The sequence below is a fragment of the Lepidochelys olivacea genome, assembly GCF_965140295.1.
Source record: "Lepidochelys olivacea isolate rLepOli2 genome assembly, chromosome: 1".
Classification (NCBI taxonomy): Eukaryota; Metazoa; Chordata; order Testudines; family Cheloniidae; genus Lepidochelys; species Lepidochelys olivacea.
The window spans coordinates 309911783-309928908 of record NC_140411.1 but is presented as its reverse complement, the minus strand read 5'-3'; the positions used below and the strand labels follow the sequence as shown (position 1 = coordinate 309928908).

General features: G+C 45.7%; 1 protein-coding gene across 3 annotated transcripts in view; it reads right to left on the bottom strand.

Moving 5' to 3' along the window:
* The window catches only part of KCND2 (potassium voltage-gated channel subfamily D member 2), a 458837-nt gene that overhangs the window by 18093 nt on the left and 423618 nt on the right, over window positions 1–17126 (bottom strand). The window lies entirely within an intron of this gene.

Here is a 17126-nt window from a genome sequence, read left to right as displayed (position 1 = left end):
GGTACTGAGGCGAGTGCTGACTCGGTTGCTGGCAGGGAGGACCCTGGGATAGTGGGTGGGGACTTCCACTCCATTTTTGAGGCGATCGAGGCCCTGGGTCTGACCTCGATCTGAGCAGTGGTTCCTTTACACTGCCCCCTCTTCTCCACTCTCCCATCCCCCTGACCACTGCTACTGCTCATACTTTGGTGGTGCCCCTGGGTTCGTCCACCTGCCCAGTTGCGGATGGCACTCCACTCATGGCTGCCAAGCCCACTGAGGTAACGGCCGGTGCTGAGCAGCCGGGCTTCAAGGCACTGGGTACACCCCCTACCAATGCAGGGCAGCTGCCTTCCCTTCCAGTCGGGAGCCTGACTACAGATACCCCGCTCCCTAATGCCATGGATGTGTTATGGCACCCGAACCCGGCATCACTGAGGCCCCTCTTCCCGTTTCTGTTCCCTCGACCCCCGTGCCCAGTGGACAGGTGCCACACCCCAGTAGCTTGGCTGCCAGGGCTCCCAGTCTCAGCTCTGCCCCATCTCTGATCCTGCCCCCATCTCTGATCCTGGTCCCGTTCCTGTCCCTGATGCTGTTCCTGCTTCTCCCCTTCCCCCCATGTTATTGCTGTCCCCTGCGTCGTGTCATTTCCCTTTCCGTTTGATAGCCCTCAGGGGGCGGTTTTTGTGTTCCCCTCACCCGACCCCTTAGGGCTGCTGTTTTCCCTCCATCCCCCACTCCTGTGCCGGAATCTGAGATGGACTGTGTGGCACCGGCAGAACGGGCACCATGCCGAGGGTCTGCTCCTGGCTGCCCGTCTCAGTAGGCCATGAGGATGTCGTGGGAATCTGGCTGGAGGGTGCCCAGAGTTCTGCGACCCCAGCCCCAATGCGTTGCGAGACGAGCTGCGCATCTTTCTCCTGGACACTTGTGTCTCCCAGAATAAGGTGCAGCTCACTCTCCAGTGCTGGGGGGGACTTCCGTCGCATCCTCCGGGCCATAAGGGCCATTTTGGGGGAGAGTAAAGGGACTGGGAGGCAGGACGCTATGGCCTACCAGTGTGCCCGCAGCTTTCGTGACTCCCTGATGGCTTTCAGGGTCGGCCACGGATTGCTGCAGGGTCCAACGGAGGCCGTTAGCGTTCCTCCTCAGCCCTCATTATGGTGCCGATCACCTTTGCCACACTAAACACCTGGGGCTGTAGAATGGGTCTCCACAGGTGCCAGGTGCTCTTCTTTCTTCGGGACGGGGCGTACTCTGTGGTTTTCCTGCAGGAGACCCATACAGATCCAGCCACTTAAGCTCACTGGCAGCTGGAGTGGCGGGACAGGGTGTATTTTAGCTGCCTCACAGTTAGTACTGCTGGAGTGGCCACCCGGTTCTCTCCCAACCTATTGCCCAAAGTGCTGGGGGCTGCCGTGGTTGTGCTGGGTCGCCTACTGCTCCTCTAGGCCCGGGTGGAGGGGCTGACGTTGAACCTTGTCAACGTCTACGCCGTGACATCGGGCCTGGAGCGGGTAAGTTTTTTTCACCAGGCGTCCGCCTTCCTCAGCTCCTTGGATCCTCATGAGTGCCTGGTCCTGGGCGGGGATTTCATCACCACCCCGAAGAGCAGGACCACTCAGGGACCGAGCAGTGCCCACCACCACAAACGTCATCCAGGAGAACATAGACCATCACTCCCTGGTGGAAGTCTGCTGCTACCACCACCTGGCCGATGAGTTTACTTTTACTTATGTCTGGGTGGAAGCAGATTGGTCGCGCCACTCCCAGTTGGATCACATTTATTTATCTCGCTGTCACCTCTTGCAGGCCCCCTCCTCCAGCATCCAGCCAGCCCTGTTCTCTGACCACCATCTGGTGGCTGTGAAAGCCTCTCTGACTTTGGAGAGGCTGGGGCCGGCCTATTGGCACTTTAACAATAGCCTGCTGGAGGATGTAGGCTTTGTGGCATCCTTCTGGGAGTTTTGGCTGTCCTGGGGAGGGCAGAGATGTGTCTTTCCCTCACCGCAGCACTGGTGGGATGTGGGGAAGGTGCGTGCCTGGCTCTTCTGTCACAACTACACCTGGGGGGCCAGCTGGCAGAGGGATGTAGGGATAGAGCAGCTGGAGTGGGAGGTCTTGGACCTGGAGAGGTGTCTGGCCACCATCCCCGGGGATTCATCCCTCTGTGGAGCGTGCCAGGAGAAGTGGGAGGAGCTCTGAGCCTTTGAAGACCATTGGGCTGTGGCACATTTGTTCGATCCCGTATCCGTCTCCTTCGGGAGATGGATTGTGGCTCCTGCTTTTTCTGTGCCCTGGAGAAAAACATGGGAGCTAAGAAGCACGTGACCTGTCTTTTGGCAGAGGATGGTGCCCCCGTCACGGATCTGGAGGAGATGTGTGGAAGGGCCAGGGCCTTCTACGCTGCTCTTTTCTCCCCGGATCAGACCAACAGCAAAGCCTGCAGAGTGCTCTGGGATGGACTCCCGACAGTCAGCGCAGGCGACCGGGACCAGCTGGAGCTACCTCTCACTCTTGCCAAGTTCTCAGAAGCCCTCCGTCCCATGTCCACTAATAAATCTCCGGGCATGGACGGGCTGACTGTGGAGTTCTACTGTGTGTCTTGGTCCGGACCTTGTTGCTGTCTGGGCTGAGTTCTTGGGGAGCATGGTCCTCCCTCTGTCATGAAGGCGGGCTGTGCTCGCCTTGCTTCCAAAGAAGGGGGACCTCCACAGTCTTCAGAACTGGCATCCCGTCTTCCTCCTCAGCACGGACTACAAAGTCGTAGTGAAAGCCATCTCACTGCGGCTGGGGTCTGTGCTGTCGGACGTGGTCCACCCTAACCAGACCTACACTGTCCCAGGCTGCACCATCTTTGATAATATATATCTGGACCGGGACCTCTTAGAGCTCGAGTGTAGTGATGGTCTGTTGTTTGCCCTCCTGTCTCTGGACTAGGAGAAGGCATTCGACAGGGTGGACCATGGATATCTCCTGGGAACTTTGTGGGCATTCGGCTTCAGATCCCAGTTTGTGGGTTTTCTCCAGGTGCTGTATACCTCCACAGAGTGTTTGGGCAAGCGCTACTGAACCCTGACCGCACTGGTCAGCTTCAGGCGAAGGGTGCATCAGGGCTGCCCACTGTCAGGCAAGCTGTACACTCTGGCCATCGAGCCCTTCCTTCATCTCCTCCATAGGAGGTTGACAGGGTTGGTGCTCTGTGAGCCAGAGTTGTGGCTGATCCTGTCAGCAAACGCCGATGACGTGCTCCTCATGGTTCAAGACCTGGGTGACCTGGCATGGGTGGAGGCTTGCCAGGCCATATACTTGGTGGCTTCCTCCACCCGGGTCAATTGTGTCAAGAGCTCTGACCTGGTGGTTGGGGATGGCTGGCAGGCGAGCACCCTCCCACCCACGCTTCAGGCCATTCGATGGAGCGCAGGTCCACTGCGCCATCTTGGTGTTTACCTTATTACCACGCATCCTTCTCCTCTGAAGAACTGGCAAGATTTGGAGGGCAGGGTGTTTCAGCAGCTGTGGAGGTGGACAGGACTACTTCAGTGCCTTTCCCTGTGGGGGAGGGCAGTGGTGCTCAATCAGCTAGTCCTGTCCATGCTCTGGCACCAGCTCAACACCCTGATCCCGGCCCCAGGTTTCCTGGCCTACCTTCAGAAGTAGTTCTGGAGTTCTTTTGGTCAGGACTGCACTGGGTCTCTGCAGGTGTCTTGAGTCTCCCCCTGGAGGAAGGAGGACAGGGCCTGAATTGCCCTCGCACTCAAATCTGTGTCTTCCACCTCCAGGCCCTGCAGAGACTTCTTTATAGTGCAGGTAGCCCGGCATGGAGCACGCTGGCTCGTGCCTTCCTGCGCCGCTTCTGAGGGCTCCGATATCACCAGCAGCTCCTTTATCTCCATTTGAGAGGTCTTCTGTGAGACCTCTTTGAGCTGCTGGTCATCTACCAGGACCTTCTCCGGACCTGGAATCTGGTATCAGCAACCAGGTCCATGGCAGCTGCTGAGGGGATAGATCTTCACGTGGAGCCTCTGCTACACAATCCCCAACTCGGTGTGCAGGTGGCAGAGTCCCCCTTGGTGCACCAGAGGCTGGTTCTGGCAGGAGTCACCAGAATCGAAGCCCTCCTGGACTACAAACGGGGAGTCTGGGTGGATCCCCTGTTGCTCGCTCAGCACATGGGGCTCTACACCCTTTGAATTCCCCAGTGTATATTTCAGAAGGTGAGGGCAGCTTTATCGCCTGCTTCTCGGGCTTACCTCAAGCGGGTCCTGCGGGACAGTGCTCCTCGCCCACCCCACACCCCAGGCCCTCCAGATCTGTTCATAGGGCCCTTGACCCATGAGTCCCCCCAGCCATCCCACCCACACACCTAGAGCCGGCTGTGTGACCTATAGCCAGTTCACTTTCAAACTGCGCCAAGGGCACATATTTCAGAGTAGCAGCCATGTTAGTCTGTATCCGCAAAAAAAAAAAAGGAATACTTGTGGCACCTTAGAAACTAACAAATTTATTAGAGCATAATAAGAATGCTCTAATAAATTTGTTAGTCTCTAAGGTGCCACAAGTACTCCTTTTCTTTTTAAGGGCACATATGTACACACTCATGCTCCATACTCTCCATATCCTCACCCTCATGTCTCGCCCTGATACTAACTGGCTGGATCTACTGCCACCTATTGAGGGTGAGAAACCTCAGTGGGCCAGCCTATATTCCACCTTGGTCCCATGGCCCACTGGGGATATGGGTTGGCGGCTCCTGCATGGAGCCATGAGCATGGACATGTACCTGGCATGGTTCACCCGTCCCCGATACCTGTCCCTTTTGTGGCGTGAGGGAGACACTGGTGCATGTCTACCTTGAGTACACCAGGTTGCAGTCCCTTTTCTGGCTCCTCCTAGACCTACTGATGCTGAACTTCTCCCCCGACCTTTTCTTATATGCACACCCTATCTGTGGCCCCACAAAGTCATGGGACCGCCTCGCCAACCTTCTCCAAGCGATGGCCAAAGTGGCCATCTCTAACAACAGGGAGAGGATGTTGGCTGAAGGGATTCTCTGTGACTGTGGGTCCTATTTCCGTTCCTCTATCCACTCTCGTATCTAGGCAGAGTTCCTCTGGGCAGCGTCCGCTGGCTCCCTTGACACCTTCAAGGAGCAGTGGGTGCTGTCCAAGGTTCTCTGCTCGGTGTTCCTTTCCGGTTCCCGACTTTTGACCCTTTGACCATCACACCATGTTCTTGTTGTTTTTTCTGTTCCTCCCCACCCCTCCCCCAGTAATTATTTGAGTCCCGGGCTCAGTGGATCCTCCCCATTGGCTGGGGGAGGGTCCTTTAGCCGTGTGCAGGCTTATGTTTGCCCACTTCCCAGGAATCCAGTATGACCAGTCTCTGGTAGCTGTCCAGAGGAGGTGCTGGTCTGTAGGTGGAGGATGATGGATGGAAGATGATTGAGCTTCCCTAAGACATTTCTGGTAAAATTGTCAGTTTGAACTATTGAGTCACATAGTGTAGACTGAACAGTGGGAAGCCAACAATAGAGGGGATATCCTATGTTTAAAGAAAAGACTCTCAAGATCAATAATACAGAAAGCAGAAGTTCCAGAATAGTCTTCGCTTTGTTGGCTTCCTGGAAAGTGTGGAGTCCTCAGTACAATTCCTGCAGGAATTTTTATGACTGGTTCCCTGTATACCAAAGGGTGCTTGACTTTGTCCTCATGCTCAATCCACGGATTTCTGGTTCCTAAAGCCAAGTGCAGAGCAATGATTTAGCAAACCTGAATTTCAGCTGTAGAATATAAGCTCAAGTGAAGAGCTTTGAGCTACTGCAGTAGAAGAGAGAGTTCAATGTTTTGTTTTGAGGTAATATGACTTTTTCCATTCTCAATAATTACTAGGTTGAAGTTCTCACAAAATAGGGGAATAGTTCTTCTCCAACTCCTATGACATTACAGAATAAAGCTGTTTGTTTACTCCTGCTAGTATAATATGATCCTGGAATAGTGTGTATGGGGAAAGACAACAGGGTCACTGCATTAGCCAAATATCTTCTCCAATCATGATCTGGATCAGTTTTGAGGAATGAACTTATTCTTCTTTTTCTGCCACATACTTCCAAAGGGAGAGAGAGTCTTCTCAGCAGCCATCCAAGGAATCCGAGAAATAGAGTGGAAAGGAGCTATGGAGACAATTCTGCTTGCAGCATGTGACACATAATTACAGGTCTGATGCTGGTAAACCAAGTGCCAGCTCTGGCCAAGGACACAGGCATTTTATAAGAACTGAAACTCATAGCTGAAAACCAAACCAGCTCACCTGTATGTTAATTCTGTTCAAAAGAGGTATTAGTCTTATAAGAATGTATTAAGTATTTAGACTATATGAAATGCTTGTAAGTTGCTGCATCCTTTAATCTTACTTGTAATGTCTGTATTCCATGCTACTAGGTAAAATATAAGTTTGTTTTATAAGTGTAAAAATCCTGCTCTGAACTTGTGAAGTCACATGGGAAGACTTGCTCTCCCTGCCCATCTGTGAGGACTATCAAAAATTAAGTGGGCCATTGTAGGACAAAAGCTTTATTGATTGCCCCTTCTACCCAAGGACAGTACGTGCAGAAGGCCTTATCTCATTGGTTTGAATGCTGGAAGAGGGAAATAAAAATAGCTAACATGAAGATTTATCATCTTTGTTTGGATTCTTACAAAGGCTGGCATTGAGAAACAGGAAGCAGAGATCCCCAGGGTCAACCTAGGTTAAGCCCTAAAAAGAAATTCAATGCTGACATATTACTACATATCTGTCATCTTTTGAATCACAGACTGTATACATGATTGCTTGCTTTAACCTGTAAATAACTCTTATTTCTTTTTCCTAGTTAATAAACATTTAGTTAATTACAGGACTAGCTACAGGCATTGTCTTTCGTGTAAGATCTGAGGTACAAATTGATCTGGGGTGAGTGACTGGTCTCTTGGGACCGGAAGCAACCTGAATATTTTGTGATTTTTGGTGTAAGTGATCATTTATCACTAAGTCCAACTTGCATGGGTGGCAAGATAGACTGGAGAGCCCAAGATTGCACAGCAAATCTGTGACAGAGCCAGAAATCAGATATCCTGACTTTCATTCTAATGTTTTAACTTCTCGAAAATGCTCCTTGCAGGGGGCCTGATCACGAGCCCACTGAAGTGAATGGAAGTCCATTCATTGCATTTAATGGACTTCGGATCAGATCCTAAGAGATAACTAGTTCACTTGCTTCTGGTGGCTTCACACCCTCCCCACAACTGAATTAATAAAGGCTTAGGCCAGCCAAAGGATTGTAAGCACTGTACATTATGCAATAAATTCTCATGGAGGAGGCTGAATAATTTCATTGTCTAAGAAAAGGCTGCAAAACTATCAGAATGGAAGATATGCTTATTCAAGACCAGTTCTATAAATTGCTGGTTGCTAGTATAGATAAAAAACAAAATAAAATCTAAGTTCCACTCTGAAACTTGATGCCCTAAATTCTTCCACACTTTTGTGTCTTTGTAAAAATAGGAGAAAGTGTCTTTGTTATTTAAACAAAAACAAAAAATCCTACATCCAAGGACAGGAAAATTACATACATTTGTTATGATAGGGTTTTTTTTTAATAACAAGATGCATTCAAAGGTGTTTATGGGCATATGGACTATGGTAGGGGAATGTCCACTTTCGGTAGCTCTGAATGCTGTCAAATGCTGGGTGTCATTGGGGGTTGAGGGGAACTTTATGACTGGAGCTCCTATGTGCTAAGATAATACAAATAAAATAACAACAATAATAAATGTCATAGCTTCTAGTCCTCAAGTCCATTACAATGTTCTTTGAGGGAACTGCTTGTATAAATCACTCAGGCAGGTTCCATGTAAACCCCCCTTTTAAAAATTCAGATCTTTTGGTTTGGACCTTTGAGGGAAGATATTCAGCTCAAAATGTTAAAAACTAATCCTTCATCTGTGTTCCCTCTCTTTGTCAGGGCAACGGCCTTCCAGCTGCCATACTCAATCTTCCTGGGAAATGTGAAACAAAATAGATTTTGTTTGCCAACCAATATCTGAGAAGATTTCTAAGTGGTGTTGGGTTGGTAAGTGTGAGCTTGAGTGAGAAGAGTCTGAGCACAGAAGTTCACAGCATGTCTTCTGCATGAAGAAGGAACTGAGAAGAGTAAGAGGAGACTGCCACAGAAATGAGTGGTTCCCAAAAATGGGATCATACACTTCCATCTACTATAGAGTGTGCAGGGTAGGAAAATATGTCTGCAGTGCCACGTAATTCACAGAAAGGAGAGAACGGTGGCTCCTCTGTATTTTTCTCCTGCCCCTCTGACACTGAGAGGGCATTAGTGCCGACACTCTATGGAATAGAGAATCCCTGGTGCTAGGTTTTAGGCGAAGGAATGGGGGGCAGTTTTGTTTCATACCATGCTCTCTTCATTTCCACGTGGATTTCCAAGCAAATGCGTGTCCAATAAATACTGCTGGTTGTTCTAGTAATTAATCCTGCTGCTTCTTTTTAAAAGTGTCACAGCACCAGTGATCATATAATATGCTGCCAAAAAGGAACTGTTTTGAGATGTTTATATTTGGCTGTTTTTGACAGAGTGCACTGATGCAACTTAATAGAAGTATAACATAAGTTTAGTCCCCGAGAGGTGCCAGGTGGAGAATGAATGGTTTCTGTATGTCACAAGAGGAAGAGAAGACAACATTTTTCCATTAGTGCCTGTCACCAGAACGTTTTGTCAGATACTCCTTTTTGTAGCCAACACAAACCCCATCCAACTCTCCTTTTGAGCAGCAGTGCCTGGAAAAAAAGAGGACTAAACTCTTCCACAGAAAACCATCCTCTTTATTGTGAAACTTTCCATTTCTTCCCTTAGTCCCTAGAATACTGAAGTTTTGTAAATATGGCTGCAGCAGTAGAAGCGCTCTGTGAATTTTTGCAATCTTTGGGGACAGTAAAAAATATCTGAACTAGGAAGGTTCTTTTAGCTGCTTTGGTAAAATTCCACCATAGTCTTCTATCTTAAACTTTCCAACAAATGGACCATCAGCTCACATTTTTATGGGTGTCCAACTTCTTCCTCCATAATGATAAAGGTTCCATACATCTCTTTTGAGCTCTTTGCTTTTCTTCTGGCTTTTGAATTTACATTTATAGATTAGTCCCCCAATTTCCATAAATGTTTAGATGTAGCACCAGCACAAAACATAGTAATATTATTATTCCATGGTAGGAACTCTGCAAAATGGAAGCTTCTTATGCTTTACTGGAAATTAGCTCTAGCAGATTTACCAAGAGATACATTTGGTCCATTTAAATGAGCTTTTTCAATAGCACAAAATGCAACATTAATAGTGTTGTGTCTATTCTGCTGGCCACCAAGATAGTTACCTCTCTTCTTATCGCTATGGAAACAGTACAAATTCTCTAGCTGGTGTTTCGTCTGTACCTTCATGGTCTTCTAATGTAAAGATAAGAACAATACCTTAATGCAGTGATACTCACGTTGAGGCTTGCAAGCTGCAAGTGGCTCTTTAATGTGTCTCCTGCAGCTGTTTGCAGCACATGATATTAAAACACTGTGATTCAATTATTAGAATCAGGATACTTTTATTATGTTATTAGTATCAATTGTAAACAGTAAATGAAACAATGAATTCACACTACTGTGCTCTCTGGGGTAATGTTGATTGCTAATTTGGCTCCTGAACCATTGAGGGGTGAGTATCACTGCCTTAATATGTTTTGTGGATTCAAGAACAATGGACTAAATGACCTGAATTCTCAGTTCCACTAAGGGCCCTTTACACTGTTCTGGTAGTGTAAAGGGGCCTTACAGTGGGTATAAGTGTAATTTACACTTATATCTAACAGAGTTCAGGCCAATATTTCTTGCTTTGCTTTATTGTTTTCCAGTAATTGCACATAATTTACTTTAGATTGGTGAAGAGAATTTAAATGCCACCAACACTTAGTAAAGAAGGAAGTGTTGTTTACTTTGTACAGTCAGTGGATCTGGAATTGAATAAGATCCAGAGATTTCTTCAGTCCTACTACCTTTCTTTTCAATAATATATTCAAATCAATATTCTGCATTTAAAAATGGTGGTTCTATAGATAATTGCTCACTGAGCACAAGCTTAACATACTTTGGTACTACATTCAAAAATCTGGGCTGAATTATAACATCAGTTATATCTCTCTAACCTCACTGAAGTTAACATTTCACTTAAGTTTTAAACTATGTTAGCCGGCATTATGCCCTAATGGAAATGCTCTCCCTGAGCTGCCAGGTGCTGTTAAGCAGTTGTTGCACTTTATAGAGCTAGTTGTACTTCAGTAATATCTAAAGTTATTCATAACTTGACAGATAGATACATTATGTACACAATCAGTTAGTAAAATAAGAGATCAGCCAACCTTCAGGATAAAAGTTGCTATATAAAAGTGTAAAAGCCTGATCAGATCATGATCACATGAAAGACCACACACTTAATTTATGGTACCAGTTAATTCTTTGGACGTTATGAAGGAATCATGAAAAGCTCTTCTGGGGGAAAGTGCTCATTGAGATTGGCAATTAAGGACTCCTCTATATATCTAGGGACCAGTGTTGATAGACACTGAAGGAGCTACTTTCAGGGCTTGTCTACACTTACCAGAGGATCGACGCTGTGGCGATTGATGCATCGGCGGTTGATTTAGCAGTCTAGTGAAGACCTGCTAAATCAACCACTGATAGCTCTCCCGTCAACTCCTGTACTCCAGCTGATCGAGAAGAGTATGGGGAGAGTGTCTTCCATCGATGTCGCGTAGTGTGGACCCCATGGTAAGTAGATCTAAGCTACTTCACGTAACTCAAATTGTGTAGCTTAGATAGACTTTTCCCTTTAGTGTAGACAAGGCCTCAGATTTCCTTGGCTGAGAGAACATTAAACATAGCACAGGGACTCATGGATAGCTATAGAAAAGGTGAAGCAAAAGAGGGGATGGAAAATGGGGAGGGCATTTAGGGAGAAACACTGGGTCCACAGAAAAGAGAAGCGTATAGTATTATTATAAACAACTGTTAACATTCAACCCATGATACCCCGAAAGTATGGAACAGGAAAACCTGTGCCTAACTGAAAATGTCCTTTAAGTAATATAGTCTATAGATCAGGTACAATGGGTAGTTCATCCTGCTTCCAGCTTTGGGGCAGAACTATACCTGTCAGTCACTGGCAGCAGGGGAATGCCTTCTGAAGTTCCCTCCAGCTGAGGTAAGTTTCGCAGCCAGGATAACTCAAATCTACTTTCCTACATTACAGATTGCAGTAAATATACTCTGAAGAAAAAGCACAACCATTTCTTCTACGGCAGAACATGGTAAATTCTGCCTATGAAACTCAAGTTTTCAGATGTCAATTTCTGTATTCTGGATGATACACTGATCTCCAGGGTGGGTCATATCTGTGGACCTTATTACTTGAAGAAAGGAAATTTTCACATAGGTTCAGATACATTTTACTGTTCTTATTCATGCTAAGGTCCACAGACTCGCTACAATGGGATTTTAATAGCAGTGTGCATTCAGGGTGGGAAGCAGGATCATTATTTTAAAGTAGACGTCAAAAATGAAATAGATAATATATTAATATCTCTTCTACCTTTCCCGTTGGCTACGATTGGATGACCAATACGCAGACTTTGGTGAATTTATGTATTGATGGCCATGTAGCTGTCTAATATATCTTAATGCAGGAAAGATGACTACTCTGCCCTGAGCCTGTCAGTGCTCCTAAGGACTGGACCTCAATGCTTAAGCAAAGGATGAACATTTCTTGAATTTACTTAGGGAATGAATGTTATGACAGTTATGAGAGGACTACCTTTCTGAATTAAAAGTACAATACTGTATCCTATTGGAGAAAGCTCCCATTTAAACTAAACTCATCTGATTGGAGAACATAGCCATTGAGTGACCTACTCTAATGGATAGGAAGTATAACGACACCTCCTGGAGGGACTCAGTCTGGGTAGTGCTATAAGGAGAAGAATGAAGGTCCAAGGTCATACTTGTAGACCCCAAATAAAAAAACAGTAAGAGGACCAAAAAAATGCCACCATGGCTAAACAGCAGACAAGAAGAGGTGATTAGAGGCAAAAAGAAAAGGAGTACTTGTGGCACCTTAGAGACTAACCAATTTAAGGTGCCACAAGTACTCCTTTTCTTTTTGCGAATACAGACTAACACGGCTGTTACTCTAGAGGCAAAAAGGCATCTAAAAAATTGGAAGTCAAATCCTACTGATTTGGAAATGGAAAGAAGCATAAACCTAGGCAAATCAAGTGTATAAGAATAATAAGGCAGTCCAAAAAGGAATTTGAAGAGCAACTAGCAAAAGACACAAAAACTAACAGCAAAAAATGTTTTAAGTACATCAGAAACAGGAAACCTGCCACATAATCAGTTGGGTCACTGGATGATCAAGGTGTTAAAGGAGTACTCATGGAAGACAAGGCTGTTGCAGAGTGTCTAAATGAATTCTTTGCTTCTGTCTTCACTGCAGAGCACATGAGGGAGATTCCCAAACCAGAGCCATTTTTTTTAAATGACAAAATGGAAGAATTGTCAGTAGAGGAGGTTTTGGAACAAATTGATAAATTAAACAGTAATAAGTCACCAGAATAAGATGGTATTCACCCAAGAGTTCTGAAGGAACTCAAATATCAAATTGCAGAACTACTAACTGTGGTATATAACCTATCACTTAAATCAGCCTCTGTACCAGATGACTGGAGGATAGCTAATGTAATGCTGATTTTTAAAAAAGGCTCGAGAAGCAATCCTGGCAATTACAGGCTGGCAAACCTCACTTCAGAACCAGGCAAATAGGTTGAACTATAGTAAAGAACATAATTATTAGACACATAGATGAAGCTGATGTGTTGGGGAAGAGTCAACATGGATCTTTTAAAGGGAAATCATACCTCACCAATCTATTAGAATTCTTTGAGGGGGTCAACAAGCATGTGGACAGAGGTGATCCAGTTGATATAGTGTACTGTGACTTCCACAAAGCCTTTGACAAGCTCCCTCACCAAAGAGTCTTAAGCAAATTCCTCTCATGGATCAGTTAAAAGATAGGAAACAAAGAGTAGGAATAAACGGTCAGTTTTCACAATGTAAAGTTGTTAATAGTGGGGTTCCCCCAAGGCTCTGTACTGGGACCTGTGCTGTTCAAAATATTCATAAATAATTTGGAAAAGTTTGCAGATGATACTAAATTACTCAAGATAGTTAAATCTAAAGCTGACTGTGAAGAATTAAAAAGGGATCTCACAAAACTGGGTGACCAGGAGAAAAAATGGCAGATGAAATTCAATGCTGGTAAATGCAAAGTAATGCACACTGGAAAACATAATCCCAACTATACATACAAAATGTTGGGGTCTAAATTAGCTGTTATCACTCAAGAAAGCGATCTTGGAGTCATTGTGGATAAATCTCTGAAAACAGCTGCTCAATGTGCAGTGGCAATCAAAAAAATTAAGAGAATGTTAGGAACGATTAGGAAAGGGATAGATAATAAGAGAGAAAATATCACAGTGTCACTACATAATCCATGCCACACCCACACCTTGAATACTGCATGCAGTTGTGGTCGCTCCACCTCAGAAAAGGTATTTTAGAAATGGAAAAGGTACAGAGAAGGGCAACAAAATGATTAGGAATATGGAACAGTTTTTATACGAGGAGAGATTAAAAAGACTGGGATTGTTCAGTGTAGAAAAGAGATGACTAACGGGAGATATGATAGAGATCTATAAAATCATGAATGCTGTGGAGAAAGCGAATGGGGAAGTGTTATATGCCCATTCACGTAACACAAGAACCAGGAATCACACAATGAAATTATTAGACAACTGGTTTAAAACAAAAACATACTGAAGTACTTCTTCACACAACACATAGTCAACCTGTGGAACTTATTGCCAGGAGATATTGTGAAAGTGAAAACTATAACTGCGTTCAACAAAGAATTAGATAAGTTCATGGAGGATAGGTCCATCAATGGCTATTAACCAAGATGGTCAGAAACTAACCCTAAAACTCAGAATTCCAGAAGCTGGGAATGGATAATGGGGAATGAATCAACTGATAATTGCCCTTTTCTGTTCATTCTCTCTGAAGCATCTGGCACTGGCCACTTTGAAAGACAGGACACTGGACTCGATGGACCATTGGTCTAGTCCAGTAAGGCCATTTTTATTTTCTTATGCTCTATCATCTTGCAGCATTGGAGTAAGATTGATGCTCTAAAAAACAGTGTTTAGGGTTGATAATTGTACAAAACTTCCTTTTCTTGAACATGCTGACAACATATTACAGAGACTTTACATTTTAATTTGGACATTTATACACCCACAGTAAAATCCTCTCGGAAGAACTCAAGGCTATGTTTCACTTATTTAACAGGGTAGTTAAACTATTGTCTTTGTATCAGCCAGTAGAATATGTTCTATTTGTTGACTTCTCTTCTGAGGTTTATGACAGCAATAATCACTTTATCCAAGTATCCATTTTAAACCTGTCTGATCCCAGATGCAGGACTGGTCTTGCAATTGCAAACCTCTTCTGTGAGACGGAGACATCCAAAGATGCAACACTAGGTTCATCAGGCCAGAGAGCCATAGTCTCTACATCCAGAAAGGCATAAACGTTGTCACTGTCACTCTCCCATTTCTGCCCTGGGGAACGGTGTAATAGCTGGTAAGACACATATCAGTGACCTTGCCCAGCTTTGCAAGATACCATTCACCAACTCCTATCCTGTGTCCTCACACACAGAGAGGCCATAGGGTACTTTACTGTTTCAAGATGCAAAGGTGTTGATCATCAGCCTACCAAAATGTCTTATGGTGAGTGAGATATTTCTGCTAACATTCTTCTGAGACTGATATCCCTGACAATCCCATGTGAGTTTGTTTGTCCTGAATCCAAGATATTCCAGGAACCAGTGCTTTTCCATAATCTTTCTCTCTGCACAGAACCCTGATCAGAAAAATTGTGTGTCAAAAGAGAAGCAATTTCCTTATTCCCTAAAGCCAATATTATCGCTGCCCTGATCCTGGCGAGAGACCCTGGAAGCACATGTAGGACGAACAGTAATGATTGAAGTTGGAAAAAGAAAAATGCTGCCATCCCTCTGCAAAATATACGAATTGTCTAAGGAGGGTTAAAATGGGAATGCTTTGAAGACAAGTCTCTTTTAGGAACTTATTGAAATTAGGAATTCACTAAATTGAGTTTATCAGCCTTTAAATTCCAGGGCTTGACATCTTCTTTTGTCTCCCTGTCAGTTTCTTAGAGGTAGCCTGGTGCGGGATTGTTACTTTTCTGCTATCCCTTTCTACTTCCCTTCCCTCTCTGTTCTCCCTCCTTTGTAGCTGGCTTCATTTTCTTTATTGGTCACAGCTGTGGGTGCATGTCTCCAGGACTGGCAGTTCTGGGAGCGGTGTGGGGGTGTGGTCAGCCTGATTACAGGTAAGCAGGGAAGGATCTCTTCTCCCTTCAGCCTAAACTCTGTATGGGGTCTGTAATGCTCATTACAAATCACTAAGATAGCTGGGAACTGATTTGTCTCAGCATCTAATCCCAAATACCAATACCACATGTACCTGTGTGAAACAGATGTGAATCTGCCTCCCCAACCCAAGTGTTAACATTGCTTGTGAAAGCCTGGAGGGGCACTTAGGGTGTCCGATGACAGTCCCAAATTGTTAATTTATTTAGTTGTGGTAGTCTGATGTCACCTGATGGTTTCTGTGGTCTTTTCTATAGAGTATGGTAGGAGCCAGAACTATAAGGTGACTGTTCTGATGACATTGAATCTCCTCGTCTTTCCATAAAGTTTTCCATTGCATCACCAGCTGGGAATCAATTTGTTTCAGCATCTGATCCCAAAGACCAAAGCCCCATGTATCTGTGTGAAACGGATCTCAGAGTTTCCATGATCAAGGAAGGGAGCGGAGACAATGCCTGCCTGGGTTTGGATGCCTGTAAAGCGCCTATACAGGGAGAGGCCACTTGTTCAAGTAAAATTGGACACAGAGATTTCTCTGAAAATATTCGAGAGACTAGTGATACCTCTGTCCTCCAAGAGGCTGGGCTTATTTGTCTCCCCTCCCATACGTGGGGTCTTTCTGGATCTCTCAAGGAAGGTACTGGCCTGGAGCTCAAGAATGGGCTCCCTAGAAGCTCCATTCCTCTCTGTTGAATGGAATTCACATGAGCTAGGTAGGCATGTTTCCCCTGGAGGTCTCAGTCATGTTGTGTCCGGAGCCCTCCATCCGTGACCCATTGGGAAACAGATGGAGAGGAGGTGGTTAGGCCCCGCAGTCAGAGGTGTGGCTGGTGGCAGTGCTTAAATTGTGCCAGGGTTTGCCGGTGCTTAGCCCTGGCACCTCTAGGCTTGGAAGTTCATATCCCCAGCACCTCTGGGCTTCCACATCAGTTATGAAAGTAAAAAAAAATTGCTTGAGCCCTATCACCTAATTGCATGAGCCCCAGCACATCTTTTATTACAAATTAAGCATTGGCTGGTGGTGCGGGCTATGTGGACACAGACACAATCTTCTGTCTGGTGCTCTGCCCTTCTGGCTTCACTCCCTCCTGGGGGATGTCTGCTTGTTCTGGAGCCAGTTCTTGTCCAATCCTACCAGACACCTTTCCTGCTGGGGGAGAGGGCTATGGTAACCCCGCTGGGCCTGGGCTGCATCTTATTCAGCACAGCCAGCCTCTCCAGTCCTGCCTGGCTCCTATTCTACCCAGGGAAGGGTAGGGCGAGGTGATCTGGCCCAGACAGGACTATGAGGGAAACCGCACTCTTCCCACAGTGCAGGCTGAATTCTTTAACGAGACACTCTATAATGTGGGTGCGCATGAGACACAGACCCTTTCTTTTGTCTCTGCCTTTTCTTGGCTTATCTCTGTCCTTGAAGCCTCCAGGAGCACTAGCTGCAGTAAATGCCCCAGGGAAGGAGAACTGACAGAACAATGTCCCCAAAAGTAAATGCTGCCTTGGGACATGGCTGGGAATCAGAAAGAACCAAATTATTAGTCTAGAAATTTG